Consider the following 19,289-nt stretch of genomic DNA (forward strand, 5'->3'; position numbering starts at 1 on the left):
CCAGAGAATAAGTAATAGATATAACACATATTCTTAAACCTGTTCTTTAAATTAAATATGCCAATAGCGCATTCATACAATCAGTTTTCATATCTTTAGGAAAGATAAGCCTACAGTGTAAGGTAATTAGTAAACACTGCATATAATACATACCAAATAAGACAGAAACTAAGACAGTGTTATGATAGAAAAGTGTAAACTGAGTCAATCACAATCAGAAAATGCAGTACTGACATGGTGCTAAGGATATCATATGATCTAAACTTAGCTTAAAATGGTGAAGAGGATAAACATAGCTTTCTTTTGTAATTGTGTCATAGTATTATCTTGCCAATTGTGCTGTGTGAGTTAAATGAGGCAGAGAAAGCTAGTGGAGAGTGCGATAGAAAGAGTGAGAGAGAGAGAGAGTGAGAGAGAAAGACAGAGAGAGAGAGAGAGAGAGAGAGAGAAAGCAAACCTGTCCTTTCCCTGTTACCCTGCTAGCTGACAGCACAATGTTTGACTCACATAAGCTGAAGAAAATATTTCTCAGTGTGTCGCTTCTAATGGCATGGTGTCTGCAGGCTTGTCTGCTTATTTCTGCTACTTGGCTGCAATAGTTAAATTGTTTCTGAATGACAAAAAAATCCATACAGAATTTTCTCATTCACTGTCTCTGGAGATTAATAACCTGAAAGCAGCTGTTTTATCACTGACAGAAACAAAGTTATTTTCCTTCAAAACCAGTTAAAGAGAGGATATCTAAATATACTCCAGCAAGCATGGTATTAGCAAAAGTTTGGAAAATCTAAGTGTGCTGGGTATTTGAATGACTTCTGTAATACAGAAAAAGTGCTATCTTAGAGACCAAAGTAATAAGGTAAGTACAAGTAATGAATCCAACATTTTGGTTTAATACATTCAGCAATTCAATTTCTGCATCATTTACATTCTGCAGATGTATAAATGAATACTATTATTATTTTTAATGAGTATAATATAGCAGACAATGCAATTTTATTTTAAAGGATTGCTTACTTTTAGACTTGAAGTGAGGCATGTTAAACATGTTTCAGAAAGCTATATCACAGGAGTCAGTAGCAGCTGGTGTGCATTTCATTCTGCAGTGTTAATTATAAAAGCACAAAAGCCAAAAACTGGAATTAGTAGTGAAATTTCAAGTCTATATTTTGTTGTTATATTTCAGCATTTCAGTAGGTGGTTTTGTGCAGTACACTTGAACAAATGCAAGTAGAAAATGTGACCATGCAGTTCAGCTTGCAACTGTGTGCTGGTATTCCTTCCCTTGATAATCTGAGCCTTATTATAAATAGTAATACATGAGTACATTTTTTGTTTGTTTATTTTAAATTTTCCATCAGCATAACTGCTGGTTTTGCTGCTAGGCTATTACGAAGAATAAAAAGCACCACTGAGCATGTTTTGACCTTCAAAGATTAAAAAAAAGGTGCAGTGGTGTGATTTTATATTTCTAAGGAAATCGCACTGAAAACATATGTATCATACACTTGCAGGAGAGGAAAATGTGAGTTATCAGAAGATAGAGTAATTTATTATGGGTTACATAGTAGAAACAAGAGAGTATGACAGTATTTCTGCAAAATCCTTAGCTGGAGTATTTTTCTAAACATTGACCTTCATGTACATATAAAATATTGCTACAGTTCTAAGCTGACAGCACTATATCCCCTAGCATTTTCCTTAATGACAGTTGAATTTCCTGCTGTGGTAATGCATAACACAGAGTTGCATCACTGGAAATTAAACAGATTTTGTCTCTTCATATTACTGGGACATTTGTTATAATGTCATACTACATTAAATATGTTCTTTTTCAAACTGTGGAATCTCATTATAGATGATGTGATCCTGACCGTTTTATTTTGGTGGGAAGAAGACAACAGAGCCTTATGCAAACTTTTGCTAACCGCAAATCTACAATAAATTAAAGTGTATGCTTGACATATTTTCTCAGCCATAACTTATTCAAAGGATGAGCACCTGAGCAACTGTGCATAGAGGTCATTGTTAATTTTTAACTCATATACAACAGTTTTGAGAAGTCAGAAGTGGATTGTGATTCCTAACAATAAAGCATTTCCCTGTTCTACTATTTTACTTATGGTGTATAGTAAATATGATATTTGCATTATATTTCTTTCATTTTTGACCATCCATCACCTATTTGCACATGGGGTCATAGTGTCACTTCAACAGTGACAGTCATCTAGAGCCAAGGTTTACACAACCAGGTTGCTAGCCCTGCCATGGTTGTTCTTCTACACCACACATTCACATACACACACACACACACACACACACACAAACAAACACACCTGTGGTCAATTTACAGTGTCTGATCCACCTACTGCATGTCTTTGGAATGTGGGAGGAAACCCAGAGAAACAGCATGCAGACTCCACACAGAAGGTACTCCAGCTGAGAATCAAACTGGGAACCTCTAGCTCTGAGGCAACAACACTTTCCACTGCACCACTGTGCCCAATAAATATAAAAACAATTTAATACTTTATTATATTTTAGAATACAAATGCTTATATTTATTTTCTCTTTGTTGTCATAACAGGTATTGTGAGATTAAAAAATGATAATTGCATTTTGTATTCCATTCCTTATTATTACTTCTGTACAAATGCAGACATTAGAATGTTTATTTATTTAACCGTAACATAACTATATCAGTGGTCTCATTTTATGAACATTTTCAACCAGGATCTAGGTCATGGAGGTGAAAGTTAAGATGTGAACTAAATTGTATACAATAATGAGTCTACTTAAATGAGGCTATATTGAGGACTTATTCCAGACACCTGTTTTTGAGATCTGTCAGGCCCACTGATATATCTACATGTGGCTGAGATTAGATTCCACGAGCACCTAGTGCCCAAGTCACAAGGTCCCGAGGAATAGTATGCTGATGACTACAGGAAGTCAATGCCAGTGCAATTTCTAAGTGTGCAGTAGAGAGATTCCTTCATTTTAGATCTGTCCTTGTTCATGACTGTGTGACTGTTGAGATGGTATATATCATTTTAAATAGTAAGGTAGGCTTATCCACTAAATGGAATGGGGTGTGGTGGGCATGGGAGATTGCCCCTTGCAAAAATTACTTACAGTTTGAGTTTTCACCCTTTGGGAATTTTAGGTTTATGTGTTCAGAGATGTGGTTCCTTTTGTTTACTCATTTGGTGTTTTATTGTAGATCTTTGCCTACTTTCCTGGCATGGCCTCTCAGTTAGGATAAACATGAAAAAGTGTACTACATACAGCCAATCACATTAAGCAGCATGTTGTCAGAAGTAGAACAAAACTAGAGTATTTAAAGGAGGCCCATGACTGCATTGGAAGAACACAGTGTTCATAGGTAGTTATGACGCTTGCAGTCCAGAGGAGTTTTGAACAGCCTACACCAGGTGGGTTACACATGAAAGAGGCACTTTATAAAAAAAAAAAAATGGTTATACCACATTCCCTGTGCCTGTCTGTACATTGACAACAGGGTCTATATTAAATAATTGAATGCTTAGAAAAGTAAACAATGATTTATCGACCCCATGTAAGCAAAAGCTTACAAACTGGAATGCTTATAACAGCGTTTTTTTTTTTCCTGAGGGAAAAATAATTGCTGTTCCAAAAAAAAGAAAAAAAAATGCTTAGAACATAAAGTGGGTAAGCAGCAACCACTTATACTGATCATTTATGGCTTACCCAAAGTGCATAAAAATCTAACCCTGCCACCCATGCACCCGATAGTGTCTGGGAAAGGTTGGGTAACCGAGCCACTTTCTATTCACATCGAAAAGAATTTGCATTCTCTGTTGGACACTTGTGACACCGTCCTAAAAGATACTAGGACCTTCTTACAAAGATTATGTATAGCCACTTCTGATTTGAGTGGTGATTATCTTTTAGTGACAATGGATGTAGAGTCGCTCTTTACTGTGATCCCCAATACTTGGGGTATAGAAAATGTTAGGACATTTATGCATGTCAACCATTGTTTTACTGAGAATAAGATCAATTTAATTTGTGCCCTTTTAGAATTGGTTTTAGAAAACAATGTCTTTTTGTTTGAAGATCAATTTTATGCACAAAAGGTTGGCGTGGCAATGGGCACAGCTTGTGCCAACAGCTATGACAAACTTATGTTGGTACAATGGGAGAGAGACGTTTTATTTCAAGCTGAGGGCTTCTCTGAACATATCTTATGGTATGTAAGATTTGTTGATGATTTTTTTTTGTTGTGGAGGGGGTCAGTTGAGAGTCTCACGCAGTACATAGAGTTTCTGCATCAATCTACAGATTTCTTAAGATTTACTTTTAAATATGCCTTTGATAAAATTGAATTTCTTGATGTTAAGGTGAACAAAACTGATTTGACTAGCCTAGTAACTAGTATTTATAGGAAACCCACAAGAAAGAATAATCTTCTCCATAGAGATAGCATGCATCCTAGACATGGTACCCAAAATGCTGTTAAGGGGCAGGTGTACAGGGTCTTGAGACTCCATAATAATGATGAACAGCTTGCCAAGGCCCTGAAGACCTTGAAAATGGATTTTCTAGATAGAGGTTACAAGGAAAAGGATATTGACAGTTGTACTACTGATGCGTATAAGGAGAGAGGGGGCAAATGCAGGCCTTATTACGCTGCTGCACCTAACACTGAAGCCATAGCTACAGAACAAAGGACAGGATTGATTAGATTTCTTCTCACATATTCTTCTGATGTTAGTAGTATATGTGATATTGTCAAAAGGAACTGGGGCATTTTGGATACTGTAGATGAATTAACAAATGCCATAGATACTGTTCCACACTTTTAAAAATAACAGATCCTTGAAAAGGCATCTGTGCTACAATACTTCTACTTTTAACAAGGTTTTACAGTCAGAGAAGCATGGTACTTTTAAATGCAGGAATTGCACAGCCTGCAAGTTTATACACTCTAGTCCAACTTACATGCACCCTAATATGCACTTTAAAATAGACACAAACGTTTATGCTGATTGCAGGACTAAGAACATTGTTTATTTTAGTTACTGCACTTTCTGCCATGCTTTTTTTGTAGGCATGAGTAATAGACAACTCAAAGACAGGGTGTTGGAACATCAGAGAGACATTAGAAACAAGAGATACACCAATGCCCTTGCTAAGCATATTATGTGCCATGAAAAGGAACATAATTTTAAATTCCTTGTGCTAGAGATCATTCCTGAGAGTTTAAGAGGGGGAGATCTTAGGAATCGCACAGAATCTGCAGAGCGAAAATGGATTCTGTCTCTTAATGCTGATAAAATACCAGGTCTTAATGAAATTGTCTCTCTTAAGCCTTTTTTAAAAGCTAGACCTCTTAAACACTGAATATAGGATTGTTTTTTATACATATTTTTTATTTATATTTTTTATCTTTTTCATGTTTCATTTGCCTGCTTTCTTGTTGTGACATTTTTCTCTTAGATAATTGATGCTTTTATCACTGCTTTAATTGACTAATTAACTTATGGTATTTAACTGCATTTGTTACTAGTTTAGAACAGTCTGATGAAGCGGTGAGAGCACACAGTGAAAGTGCTTACTCTCTTTTGTGTGCATTAAAGTTTATTGTTTTACTTTCAGCTGTGTTAGCTTCGGTACTTTTTCGTTTTTCTTAGTAGTTACTTGTTATTGTACCGATCTATTTTTATTCTCAATATACTTTTTACACTTTTGGTTATACCACATTCCCTGTGCCTGTCTCTACACTAACAACAGGGTCTATATTAAATCATCGAAAAGCGAACAATGATTTATCGACTCCATGTAAGTGAAAGCTTACAAACTGGAATGCTTAGAACAGTGTTTTATTTTCTGAAGGGGAAAAAAAAATCTCTGTTCCAAAAAAAAAAAAGTTTATAACATAAAGTGGGGGGCTTCACCCCCCCCCCACACCCCTACTTAAATATACCAACTCTAAGATCGCACCACAGTGATGAAAATGGCAAAGTAATGGACATGGCCAAGCGGTTTCTTTCCCAGGGAAAGAATTTGCTTATATGCCGCTTCGTCATTTTGCCTTTTCGTCTTTTCAAGTTCGACCAAGATGCATTTGAAAGAATGCGTCTTCGATCATTTAATAGGAACCCTGAGTACATACCTGCATTAAATGAGATATTTTAAAAATGGAGGAAATGAGTTTGACATGAAGTTATGTTAATATAACCTGAGTGGCTGAGTTACAGGGAAGAATTTTTCAAATTAATTTATCAGACTGACTACTATTACTACAGTCAGATAGTGAGAATGAATTCAATAAAAACTGTCAGGTACTTTTTGTATGGGTGAGACATGCTTTTGTGAGAACATAAAGAAGATATGGAATAGTTTTCATTAATTATCAAAGGAAAACCACAGTTGCAGTATTTGCCAAATATTTACTTATTTATTTTTCTGTGGGCATCATTTCATGTACAGAAGTCACTGATCTCTCTTCATGTAGACAGCCGGAACAGAATTATAGGCTTCAACAGATGACTTCTTGAATGTTTCATTTATGTGTTCTGGATCTTTTGCAAAGAATGTAAAATTAAATCACTTTGCAGGCAGTGAACATAGTCATATTCTGAACTGAAATTATCTTTTTTTCTGCATATGTGGCTGTCGGAAAAGTGTCTTGAGAAATACGAAAGAAATATACAACATTGACAAGTAGATAAGCAGACAACATGCACTTTGCAAAATTTATCATAACAGGAACTTCAATTTTTTTGTAGTACTACACACTATATATATATATATATATATATATATATATATATATATATATATATATATATATATATGTATATATGGATCTCTTACTATTCACCGAAAGCACATTTCACTGAAAGTTATGTATGGCCTTTTCTCCACTGTCATGCGACCCTGGAGTTAGTATATATAGTAAGGGGAGGTGTGGGGGGCACACATATATTATTGTCAGACAACAGTGATATACTGCAATTACATATATCCAAGTATATAATTCAAAATATTTAAAATATGTGGGGGACTACACCCCCCCACACACCCCCCTTAGTATGTATACTAACTCCAGGGTCGCACTACAGTGGGGAAAAGGCCATATATAACTTTCAGTGAAATGTGCTTTCGCTGAATAGTAAGAGATCCATATATTTATATATATATATAGATATATATATATTTAGATAGAGATGTAGCTATATTTATAGATCTATAGATAGATATATATGCATGCACACAAATATGACAGTAGTATGAAATGCAATGAACTGGCGCAAAACACACACTATACATCATGTCTTCATTGCACTACCACAGTGTTTCAGCTGCACATAAATGGGGAATAATAATATGCAACTGTCTGTAAAAAGATTCACAGCTCATCATTCATTTTGTGCAGACACTGGCATGGTACAGAGAATAGTGTCGCCTCACAACAAGACGTTCCCTTGTTCAGTTCTTGGGTTGAGTGCCTTCTATGCAGAGTCTGCATGTCCTCCCTATGTTTGCATGGGTTTCCTCTCACTTTCCAAAGATATGCAGTAGGTGGATTGGACACTCCAAACTGGCCATTGGTATGAAAGTGTGTAGTGTGGAAGAACTACTGCTGCAGGGCTAGCCAACCGCTGGTGTAATCCTTGGTTGTAGATGTCTATCACTGTTGAAGTGGCACCCTGACCCCATATGCAAAAATGGGAAATGGGGTTGTGTGGATGGGATAGATGGACTGGCTTCAACAGTAACAAAGAAATAACATATCTTTAATATAAACAATGGCTATCATACGCAATAACTTACTCTTAATATTTATTTCCTTTAGTCCTTTAAAACATGATACTGATGTCTTTATCTAAATTTATTTAGACCTTTTGCAAAATGCTTATGCAGATAAAAATAATTTGATGTCTTGTAGAACTAATAATTTCTGGATTTTTTTAATTCATAAATCTACCAGTTCTGTTTGTATGGATTGGTATACCTGATGCTGTACATCAACTAGATCAAAGATCACTGTGTTTTATAGAAATAATCATAATTTGATTTATTTGTGGGTCATTTTACTCATGAGTGGCACAATTTGCCCATACAGTAATGCCCTAGTAGTTATGTTTTGCTGGAAGCTGGTAAATACATTATCACCGATATTCATATAGTAATTGTTACTATTGTGGAACCGACAATATAAAACAATGCAGTGTAACTTTTTTTTAAAACAAGTCAATTGTAACACTCCTGGAATACCTGAGAACAAGCTTATAATACTGTTGTTGAATGTTAAAATATCTGAAGAAATTTATTAACAAGTGGATATGCCAAAATGTAAGCAATAACTATGTTTTTGCAGGGAGACATGCACTCCTACACTCCAACACCCCTTGTACTCTGAATACACCACCCCCACATACTGTTCACACTTTGAAGGAAATGCTTGTTACTGTAGATATTGAACATTCTTGCCTTTAGAGTACTTACTACACGGAATTCAAGCAGCATTTTATGAACTAGTTTCATTTATACTGTAGTCCATGGAGTACTGTCAATGAATTTGGTGGAGCCAAACTTCCTGCAGACCTTATATGGCTATAATAAAATGATTTAGAAAAGACATTTTTTGTTGTGTACCCTGTGTGCAGTTCAGTGTGCTACTAAGCTCTTTGGTTAGTCTGAGTTTGTGCCACCTTTACTGTGGTCTTTAATGTGTTGCTGTAGTTTAAATGTTTAATTATATAAGTTCTCCAAACCTCTAGAAAGAGAATGCATAATTTAAATTGTGGAAATGAGTACAGATGGCAAATGTTTCATTCCCCATTATTATTATCATTTGTAAAACAGATCAGTCACACAACCAGAAGTTTACTGTTGCTCAAAATGATTCAGTTCAGAAAATCAAACAGGACATTTAGTGGGCTGTTTAAAAAGGATGCAGAACAATCAGATAGTCTTGGTTACACGTGTGTGAATAACTACACTCAGGAAGAGTATCTGTAAGTTGAAAAACTGCTCTTTGTTAATAAGTCTTTGGGCATTTCTGCACATGCTATGGATTGTTTTGATGTCATATTAATTTATGTTTTTCTAGTGAATGATTTTTGAAGTGACTAATTCTGCAGTTACTTTTTTGGGACAGGGTGTACAGACCCTTTTCACAGTATCTTTTGTAATCTGGTTATATTAATGTAGCATCAGAGACCTGTTATAAATTCTTATTCAGCCACTTTGGTGTTGCTAGCAGCCGTCATGTATTTCCTTTTGTGTTCAATACATATTTGTTAGGGGTTGGGGTACTATAATTAAGACCGAATATATATGGGTTCTCAAATTATTTCTTGGTAAAATTCTTCTTCTTCTATGCAGCTCATGTTATCTGCAACATCTGTGTAATATGCTTCGGTGGGAGAGACTAGGAAATAATTGGTTCTGTCAAAAGGAGGAGATATGATTACAGGTATAATAACTTTGGTTTTATTGCTAACAAATAGTGGCCATGATGTTTAGTATCAATTTCTTTTCCAAAAATCTTATTTCATTTCCATTTGTATCTGATTCCCTACTATTATAATGAAATATGTCCTTAAGGCACTTCTGACCAAAAACATTTCCTTCATGGGCCCTAAAATCATACTGAGTTGTCAAATAAACAGCACCAAACATGCACTCCCTGTATCCCTTCTTAACTATCTCATCTACACCTAGCTAGAGGCTATGCTCATGAATCCTGGCATACTGATGGTGTAATACATCTCCAGTCACCCTGGAAACTACATGCTGGTCAGCCATATGAGGCTAATCTATAAAGCCGTGGAGTGCATTATAACTGACCACATTAGCTATGATATCAAAAAATGTCACCAGACTTGACCCACAACAACTTCATAAAAAGTAGATCATAACTGTTAAATCTTATCTAAATCTATCACACTGCTTATCTTGATCTGGCCCAGACGTTCAAGACCATGCTACGTGAAGGATTTGTAAAGAAGCTATCAGCCTTAAATATTGATCCCTGTGTGGTATGACATTTTTCTTATATGCATACGTCTCAACTGTACAGATTTTTGCAGAATGTCCAGATTTTTGCCTCATATTTTTGGTCTGTTTTTTTCATAAATTTGTGGTTTTCTGGCAAATTAGAGTCAAATCATTAAAAATTAAAGTTGGAAAATAATGACAGACATTTGAGCTTCAGACTTCATACCCTTCAGAAATTTCATGCTAATGCAAAACCTGTTATTCTATCAACTTTCTAAGTTTGTAAGAGCAATATTTAAAAATTGTCCTTATTTTTGGGCTTTTGTCTTACTTTTGTTCATGACTTTGTCCAGATTTCTTGCTCTAAAAGGTTGAGAGGTATGTATGAGAGGGTGACACCTGGATTCTTTTACAATCTATAGAATACTTAGAATCTACCACATACTTCTTAAGGTTCACATTGAATTATTTCTCAAAATCCATTGATTATCTTGATGTAACAATCCTTAACAATAACAGGAAAGGCCTTGATATGAAGATGTTTAGAAAATCTTGTTGGAAGAATGGGTTATTACATCGTACCAGCATACACCCAGGCATGTGTTTTCTAATATTAAGTTCAGTCCCTTAGGGTCTTTAGACTATCTATGGATAATTGTGTATTTGACATATCTATGGCCTCTTTATGTAATGATTCTGTAATGATGGGCTCCCTCTATAGAATTAAAACATTCCTATCCCCAACAGCCAAAGCTACTTTGGCTCACTCTCATCTCATCTCCACTCTTCTCTATGCCTCACCAATTTACACTAACCTAAAGAAAAATAATCTTACTAAATTGACCACTACTTACAATAGTATAGCTAGATTTGTTACTGGTAATCAATTCAGAACACATCACTGCCTGAACCTACAACAAATTCACTGGCTTGAATTACAAAACATGTTGCTTCTTTCTCAACTTCCCATCATCCACAAATCTTTTTATCTGCCAAACAACACTCCTTCATTTTCTATCCTCCTCACCCCTTACTCTAACCTGAGCTCTCTCCGCTCCTCTAACAAACTCCTAGTTACTGCTACCAAATCCAATAACCTTGCTGGTGACTCCCTGTTTTCTAACTCCACTGGTAAACACTGGAACTTATTGCCCACTGAACTAACTTCTATTTTATCTCCTGTCCTCTTCAAACAAAAACTTAGACTCCACCTTACTAACCACTGGCTATGCCCCTGCCTTAACCCAGACTGAACCCATGTATTTAGCTCATCCCACTACCCCTTGATCTCTGTGATCTTTGCTACCTTTCTACTTTTTTTTCTCACTATTCTATCACTTACCTCTCCTTCATCCTTCTCATTCCTAATTATATTACTCAGTTTACTGAAGACTCCTAGAAATTTCTAATATAATCTATCCTACTTACTTAGCTGTCCTTAAACACCCTTTTCTCTTTCTTATAATGTTTGATTATTCTAAATAACGTATGCCTGTGTTTTGCTTCCAAGAGTCATGAGTACACTTTTGTACAACTGTTAATTTGTGCCTATTATAAGTTTGATTCTTTGTATAATATTGTCCTGATACAGAATATTTTGTATGCTGCTCTCTTTTGCATCGTATGTAATAGTTATTATGTCTTTGTGGAGCTTTTCTCCCCGGGCCTCTGCTGAAAATGGAAATATATCCAGCCAGACTAGCCCGGTTAACAAATGTAAAATAAAATGTAAAATAAATAAATAAATTCTGTGGTGAGAGGATATCCACACGAAGAGGTTATTGCTTCCTTTAAAGATATCAACAATCCTATGGCTCATAGAGGGACACTTTATATCTGTAATAGGAAACTGAGTGGATCTACTGCTACATATAGGAAAAGGAATGATCCTCCCAGGATCTCCTTTACCTACTCTAACCATATCCATCAATTTTTTGAGGTTGTGAAGAAGAATTGGCCTGTTCTGTTAGCTGATAACAGGATCAAAAGTGTCACTGGTGACAAGCCTGGCTTTGTTTTCAAGAACAAAGTGTCTTTAAAGAGGATGCTATTCTATAGTCCTTCCCATGAAACAATTTCTAATAGTGGCACATGGGAGGAAGGGCACCTCTCCCTGTTATGCTTGCAGGGCATGGCACTATATTTCTCCTAATGCAGATTTTAGTCATCCAGTCACAGGCTGAAATTTTTCCTTTAAGATGTTTGCAAATTGCAAGCATAAAAATGTAATGTATTTGGCCACCTGTTGTTGTTCTTCCTGCTTTTATATTAACAAGACCACATGCCAGTTTAAAGAGCGTATCCTGGAATATGTTGATAATATTTGCAAAAATGTAACAACTAATGCACTAGCTTGTCATTCTTCCACTCGTTTAGGACACAATATGTTTTGTCAGGAGCGGCCATAGGTCAGCTGGTGCCCTTGGCAAAAGGCTCCATGGCAACTCCCCATTACACCACCTGGTGCCCCCATCCTGGTCTACCTACTCAAATAAATACTGGAAAAGCACCCCTGCTAGAGTGGCACCCTAGGCAGCCGCCTAGTTGGCCTATGCCTAAGGCCGGCTATGAGTTTTGTTTTAGAGTTCTACAACTAGTTACACCCAATGTGAGGGGTGGATGACTTTAACAATAAATTAGAAATGGTAGAACTAAAGTGGATTATTGCTCTGCAAGCACATAGGGAACCTAGCCTTAAAAACTGTTTACCTCTGAAACCTGTTTTGAAGGGGAAGCGTTAGCCTAATATTTTTTTATTGGTTTATTTGTGTTGAATCATTTTATTGGTTGGTATTGTCTAAGTTGTGTGTTCTTATTCTTTTATTTGTTGCATTTGGTCTGATGAAACAGAAACCCCATGAAAGAGCTCACCATTGAACCTCTTTGTTTTTATCTGCCATGTTGGTTGATCTGGTTTTATTTTTGTATTTTTTTCTAGAATCTTACTTATCAGGAGTTACTGAAAACGCTGTCCCTATGCACATTCTTATACGCTCCTGGAGGGTGATTTATATCTCACTTACTGGGTCCTTAAATATCCTGTCATTCTTGACCTTCTTTTCCTCACTAAGTTGAATAACATAGTCAAAATTTGAAGCAGCAATGCTAACTTAAATCAGCAAATAAATAAAATATGATGAAGGGATAAGTTCATCACTCAGCATCTCTCCATGTTCTGCAATAGACTTCCTTTGCAAGTCAAGAAATGTGACTCTGCCTTCTTTCAAATGTCACTTGGATCAGATTACTGATCTAAAAACACTGCACCAGCACAAAAGCAAATGTCAACAGAGCACCACTTTCCATTCACTTAGCAAATAAACTATCGCTGTATATAGTGGATTCCAGTGTTTAGGTCATGAGACATTTTTCCACAAGCTACAATGCCAAGACCAAATACCTGTAGCACCACTTTGCTTTAGAGCTGTATGTACAAAAAGCAAATTCGCTATGGTGTTAAACACTGAGGAGACACATGGCATATTGCAACAATTCCTAAGGACAGCTATCCAGCTGTCTCTACTGTTACAGTTCAGCCAGGTACATGTCCGTAGGAATTGTTGCAATGTGCCATGTGCCTCATTGGTGTTTTAAAGATGTAGCGAGTTTTCTTTTCATACATATGACTCTATGGTTGAAGCGGTGCTGTGGGCTTCTGGTTTCGGTGTTGTAGCTTGTGGGGATATGTCTCATGACTTAATGCCAGAACCCATATAAAGTGTTGTATTATAAAATCATTTGTTAGATTCGATATCACATTATTCAAATAATTGGACAAATAGCCAGTACTCAGCTAACTGGAGAGAAGCATCCATACCACCCCCATTATGAACTGAGTTAATGTTATTCCTTACTCTTCCATTCTGTATGATAAGGGCATGAAAACAATTACAGAAAGAAGGCATTCCTCTAACCACCATTCTCAGTATATTGCATCAACCTAAACAGAGCTTTAAGTCAGTAGATCCTCTTGTATTTTCTAATTAAGAAATTGCATCTAAGCAATGATACACTGAATCCTTTTCTCTTTTTTTGTTTATTGTCAATGTCACTGTTATATATATATTTCAATTCCAGATGGAGAAGAAAAAAACAAAAACAAACAAACAAAAAAAAATTTTCAAAATATACCATGGCTTTGTATTATTTACACCTCTAGTTTGGCCATGATTATTCACTGTGTGAGCACAGAAATGGAAGACAATCACACATCTCTGAGTTCACACAAATGTTCTCTCTTTGTTCTTGAACCAGACTTGTGGACTGTGGTTATATTCTCAGCATAGGAATGTGATTTTTTTTACAACTGATGCTGTTGTTGTGTAGGATAAATGAGGTTTTGGAACAAACCAATTTGACCAGGGACACCTTCAGGTTTAAGGATTAGGTAGAGAAAAGAGGGTGTGGGGGGTAGAAATATGATGGGGGTGGGCAAGGATGTTAAGAATGGGATGAAAACGAGGGATTAGGTAAAATTTGGAAAATGAAGGGTTAATGTAATAAAGGAAGGTTTGTAGGAAGTGAAGTAGATGCAGGGTGGGGCTTAGTGATTATTATGTGTGTGTGTGTGGTTGAGATAGGGATCACATTTAGGCGTGTCTTACCCAAAGGGGAACTCAGTTAATGATTATATTTCAGTGGAGGATGCTAAGGTGAGTTATGTGTTTTTGGTCAACATGGTGCAGGTCATTCTGGGGTTTAAAGATCCTTGGTTGGTGAAAGTGGATATTGAATCTGCGTTTCGACTTTTGCCAGTATGGGAGGAGGAATGGCCATTGTTGGGCATGGTGGTTCGAAACAAGTTTTATTTTGACAAGGCTATGCCAATGGGATGCACAGTAGCTACACTGGATTTGGCAGCAGGGGATGGTCACTCAAAGGTCTGTTCATTACTTGGATGATTTCCTTATAGTGTGGGGTATGGGGGAGCACTGGAAGGTATGCAGGAGTTTTGGGGATGTGTGAAGAACTGGAGGTCCCATTGGTGAGACAGAAGTTGGAAGGTCCAGCAAAGTCATTAGGTTTCTTTGGATTGCTAGTAGATGTGAAACATGAATTGTTTTCTCTACCAGTGGAGAAGATAACCCATTTGAAGGAAAACATTGGATGGGTGAAGTCCAAAGATAAAGTGGAGGCTGAGGATGTCATGGAGCTTTTAGGGCTTCTGAATTTTGCATGTTGGGCAGTTCACCTAGGTCATACTTTCTGTAGGTCAGTGGGCCTTTTTGTTGAAAGGGTAGAAAAGCAAGCATTATTGGGTAAGAATTGGTAAGTTAGCATAGACTGATTTAACTCTTTGGCTGTCCTTTTTGGAGCAGTTTAATGGAGTTTCCTTTTGTCAGTCATATTCGGTTGGTCAAGAGGATTTGCAATTGTTTTTGGATGCAGCAGAGGGTATTGGAATGGGAGCATTTGTTGGGGGTGAATGCTTTGTGCCTTATTGGAAGTAGAATAAAAGGAGGATTGGGCGAAGGATGTTGCCTTTTGGAGTTAATGCCGATTTTGACTGCATCCATGGTTTGGCAGGAACAGCTGATGGGAAAGAGGGTTATTTTTCATTCAGACAATAATGCATTAAATTTTCTTTTACAGATGTGCATGTAGCAGGTGCTAGGAATGGGGTTGCCGATAGTTTTTCTCTCCTTCAGTTTTCCAGGTTTTGGCAGTTAGCTCCAAATGCAGCAGGGGAATAGAAGCTAGTGCCAGATGAAGTATGGTGAATTGGATTGAATTGACCAGATGGTTGGTGGATCAGTCCTGGGCAGAGTCAAGCATTGCTTGATTTTGATAGATTTATTTTACAGCTGCCTGAGGAGGAGGGTGTCTAATCGGAAGAACTATTATTGCAATATTTGCCCCAGGCTGGGGTACAGGATAAGGCAATGCAGTTGGTTAAGGTGGACTTGGCTGCAATCAGTATATTTGCTGAGGTGGCAGGGTTACATGATTTTACTAAGTCCTGGATGGTTGGGTGTGTGTTGAAAGGATGGAGTAAAGTGGATGGCAGGATTATGGATAAGCACTGATCATTGACATAACAGGTTAACAAAACAGGTTTTGAAAGTTTTATTCCAGGGTTTAACTTTGGTTACTGCAGATTCAGTTGATTATGTTTTATGGATGACCTTAAGCTTATGGATATATTATGGAGCATTTGGAGTGTCAGAATTGTTAGGGTCATTGGTTTGGAGGGAAGTTGTAATACAGTCTTTGACAGTGCATATTGGTTTCCTAGATCTAAAACGGATCAGCTAGGGAAAGGCATACAGATAGTTCTGGGGAAAGAAGGGTATGATTGGTTGTGTCCGGTGGTTTGGGTTAGGAAATTGCTAGCGTCCCACATGGGGATCCTTCAAGATTTGGTTGTCTGGTCAAGAGGGGGTAAAGTGATAACGGGTAGTCAGTTTATATATGTAATGAGGAGGGTGCTTCACTGTATCAGTTTTGTGGGAGAGAGGTTTTTCACCCATTTCTTTCAAATGGGTAGAGCTTCAAATTTAGCAAACAAATGTAGGTCAGTAGAGGTCATTAAGATGCTGGAGCATTGGTCTTTAAGTGCCTTTTTGTCTTACATTAGATAATTGAAAGATGAGGTTGGGTATTATATTTTTTAGGAAAGGAGATTGTCATCTTTGGTCATTTGTATGATAACTGGGAGGTGAAGATGGCTGCAGTTAGGACCAATGGCACTGAATTAGGTTTGCATCATTTTGGGTTGAGAATCAGATGGCATGGTATTAGAAACATCAGGTAACAATCAGGGATGGGGCTTCCTCAAGTCTTGGTGGTACATCTAACAGGTAAAGACTTGCGTTTAATTACAAAGCGTTAATTGGTAGATTAGATACAGAGGATTTGTTTTTGTTTTTTTTGAAGAAGTTATAACCTGGTATGTGCATTGTGTGTTCCGAGATAATACCCTGTTTGTTTTGGAAGCATGCAATTAGTTTTATGGCATTAGAACAGGTGCAGTGATTTGTTAATTGTAGGCTGATGAGGCAACTGGTTGCTTTGGCTATGCAGACAATAGAACATAGGGATTTTGATGAGAAGGACCGAATGTGGTTCAGAGAGGATGGGATTCACACAAATGAATTTAGTTTAGATCTGTTTAATCTGCATTTAGGCTTATTTCTAGAAGGTTAGTGAAAGTCATGCTACAGGTGAGTGGGAGCAGCCTGGGTCAGGCTGGTGGTTGGATAAGTGGACAGGCTTGCCCCTCTTCTGTTCCTCCCTCTAAAGTTGGGGTTGATGTAAGGAATTTTAGGGGTGAAAGTGAGCAGTCAGATGCTGCTTGATTAATAAGAATAAGTGAGCGAAGGTGATGATGCTGCTTATTTGGACTGGGAGAGGTGGATATGCTGTCCTGATGAATAGTTAAAGGATGTTTTGTTGTGATAAATAAATTGAAATGATGCAATAAAGTTTTGATGTTTTATGAAGTTAATAAAGGTTGTCAAATATCAATTTGATGTGTGGTTTCTTTATTGAAGTGGAGCTGGACAATTAACTCTGTCTGCTACATGTCACTATCTATATATATATATATACATATATATATATATATATATATATATATATATATATATAGATATATATATATATATATATATATATATATATATATATATATATATATATACATGTATGTATGTATGAAATAAATAAATAAATCAGAGGGAAAACAGTGACAACACAAAGTAGAAAAGTGAAAATGCAGTTTTAGGTAAAACCCAGAGCAGGCAAACCATGTAATACTATAGTAGGAGTGATCTGTATATTCTACTTAATTTGTACTTTTTGGGGAATGGGCCTATTTATTTCAAGAGAAAAGATACGCATGACTATTGCCAAGGAGTATTCTCCCAGGATGACTGTTAGCACTTACTTCCCTCTAATGTTGCACTAATTCAGATGTCTCTCCATATATCTGCTACCTCTAATGATGCAGTAGTTCTGATAGTTTCATTATGATCACATAGAGAGCAGTGAATCCCAGCTCTTCCACATAGAAACACCACACATTATTTTGACAGAAATGTGAAAAACAAGCATTCTGCAGTCTAGCAAACTATAATGACATAAAATATTTTACATGAAGAATCATTTACATGTAAGTATGATACAAACCAAACTTAAAAAAATAACTTCACACCTATTCCTAAAAACTAAACTTTATGGATATAAAATTATTACATAATTATATAAAATGGAATATAAATATAATTATATATAATGGAGTTTAAAAGACAGCCTGTTTTCCTGTCATAATAAAATCCTTCTTCTAACCAAACTAGTAGAATCCCTGGCCTACAAGAAGCAGCATAGTGTTAGGCCTCAGACGGTAACTGAATTTTAGCACCGCCATCACCTGTGTCAGATATTATGCACAAACTTAGTGACTATAGTATAAATAATTTCCTTGTTTCTGAAATTACAGTGCACACTTTTCAGTGTGAAATAAATTCCTCTTTGGCAAGTTTATAGGACATATATATTGAACTTAACTCTGACAAATTTATTTCATCTCTTACACAGTGTTCTGGTTCATGAATTTTAAATAATGCAGAAAAACGTATCGCATTATGGCATTATTTATGACTAGATCAACTAAATATTAATAATATATACAAGATCTGTATCTTTAACTTAGTTTATTAATGTGTTACAGACACTTTCATTACTGATTTAGGTTAGTGACTAGTGGAATCATTAGTGACAGTTATCACTTTCATAGCAATGCACAATATAATGACCGCATATTACACTGCAATAAATAATTCAGTATTGCAGGTTAGAAATTATTTTTAAAATATACTAGTCAGATATGATGCTGCAAGCATGCAGTTCATAGTTAACTGAAGGGATTTGTTCCACAGTAGTATCAGGTATACCAGCTGATATGCATGTATGCATCTTTATGTTATGCAGCAATCTGTATGAACACAGGCATAACAATGCAGGCTATCCAAAAAAGCAAAAATAAAGAAATCAGAAAGAATCCACATTTTGAGTGTTGCATGTGGAATCACTAGGTGGCACCGTTACCTTGGAACAGAAACAAGTGAAGCTGGTAAAAAACAGAGCAGGCAAAACTGAACAGAGGCACTGAAGATGAGCTCCAGCTTATTATCAAGTAGTAAATACCGATCAAGTAGAATAAAATAGTAAGCGACTGGAGAATGGGTGATGAGTGATATACTAAGCAGACATCATTCGCTTTCATGGGAACTGTCTTGCTGTTTTCATTACATTCAATTGTTTTCTTCTTGCAGGAAACAGTTTTACAACAGTGC

The 19,289-nt window shown here is 36.4% G+C and overlaps 1 protein-coding gene across 1 annotated transcript in view; it reads left to right on the forward strand.

Moving 5' to 3' along the window:
* The first annotated feature begins 411 nt into the window (after positions 1-411).
* Positions 412-19,289, forward strand: part of MCHR2 (melanin concentrating hormone receptor 2) — a 2,243,283-nt gene continuing 2,224,405 nt past the window's right edge. Inside the window, exon 1 of the mRNA XM_044065015.1 lies at positions 412-859. The gene's annotated coding sequence lies outside the window, so the exon portion shown is untranslated. The remainder of the gene's footprint in view (positions 860-19,289) is intronic.

The sequence above is a fragment of the Protopterus annectens genome, chromosome 1.part0, assembly GCF_019279795.1.
Source record: "Protopterus annectens isolate FY-2018-M chromosome 1.part0, PAN1.0, whole genome shotgun sequence".
NCBI classification, from domain to species: domain Eukaryota; kingdom Metazoa; phylum Chordata; order Ceratodontiformes; family Protopteridae; genus Protopterus; species Protopterus annectens.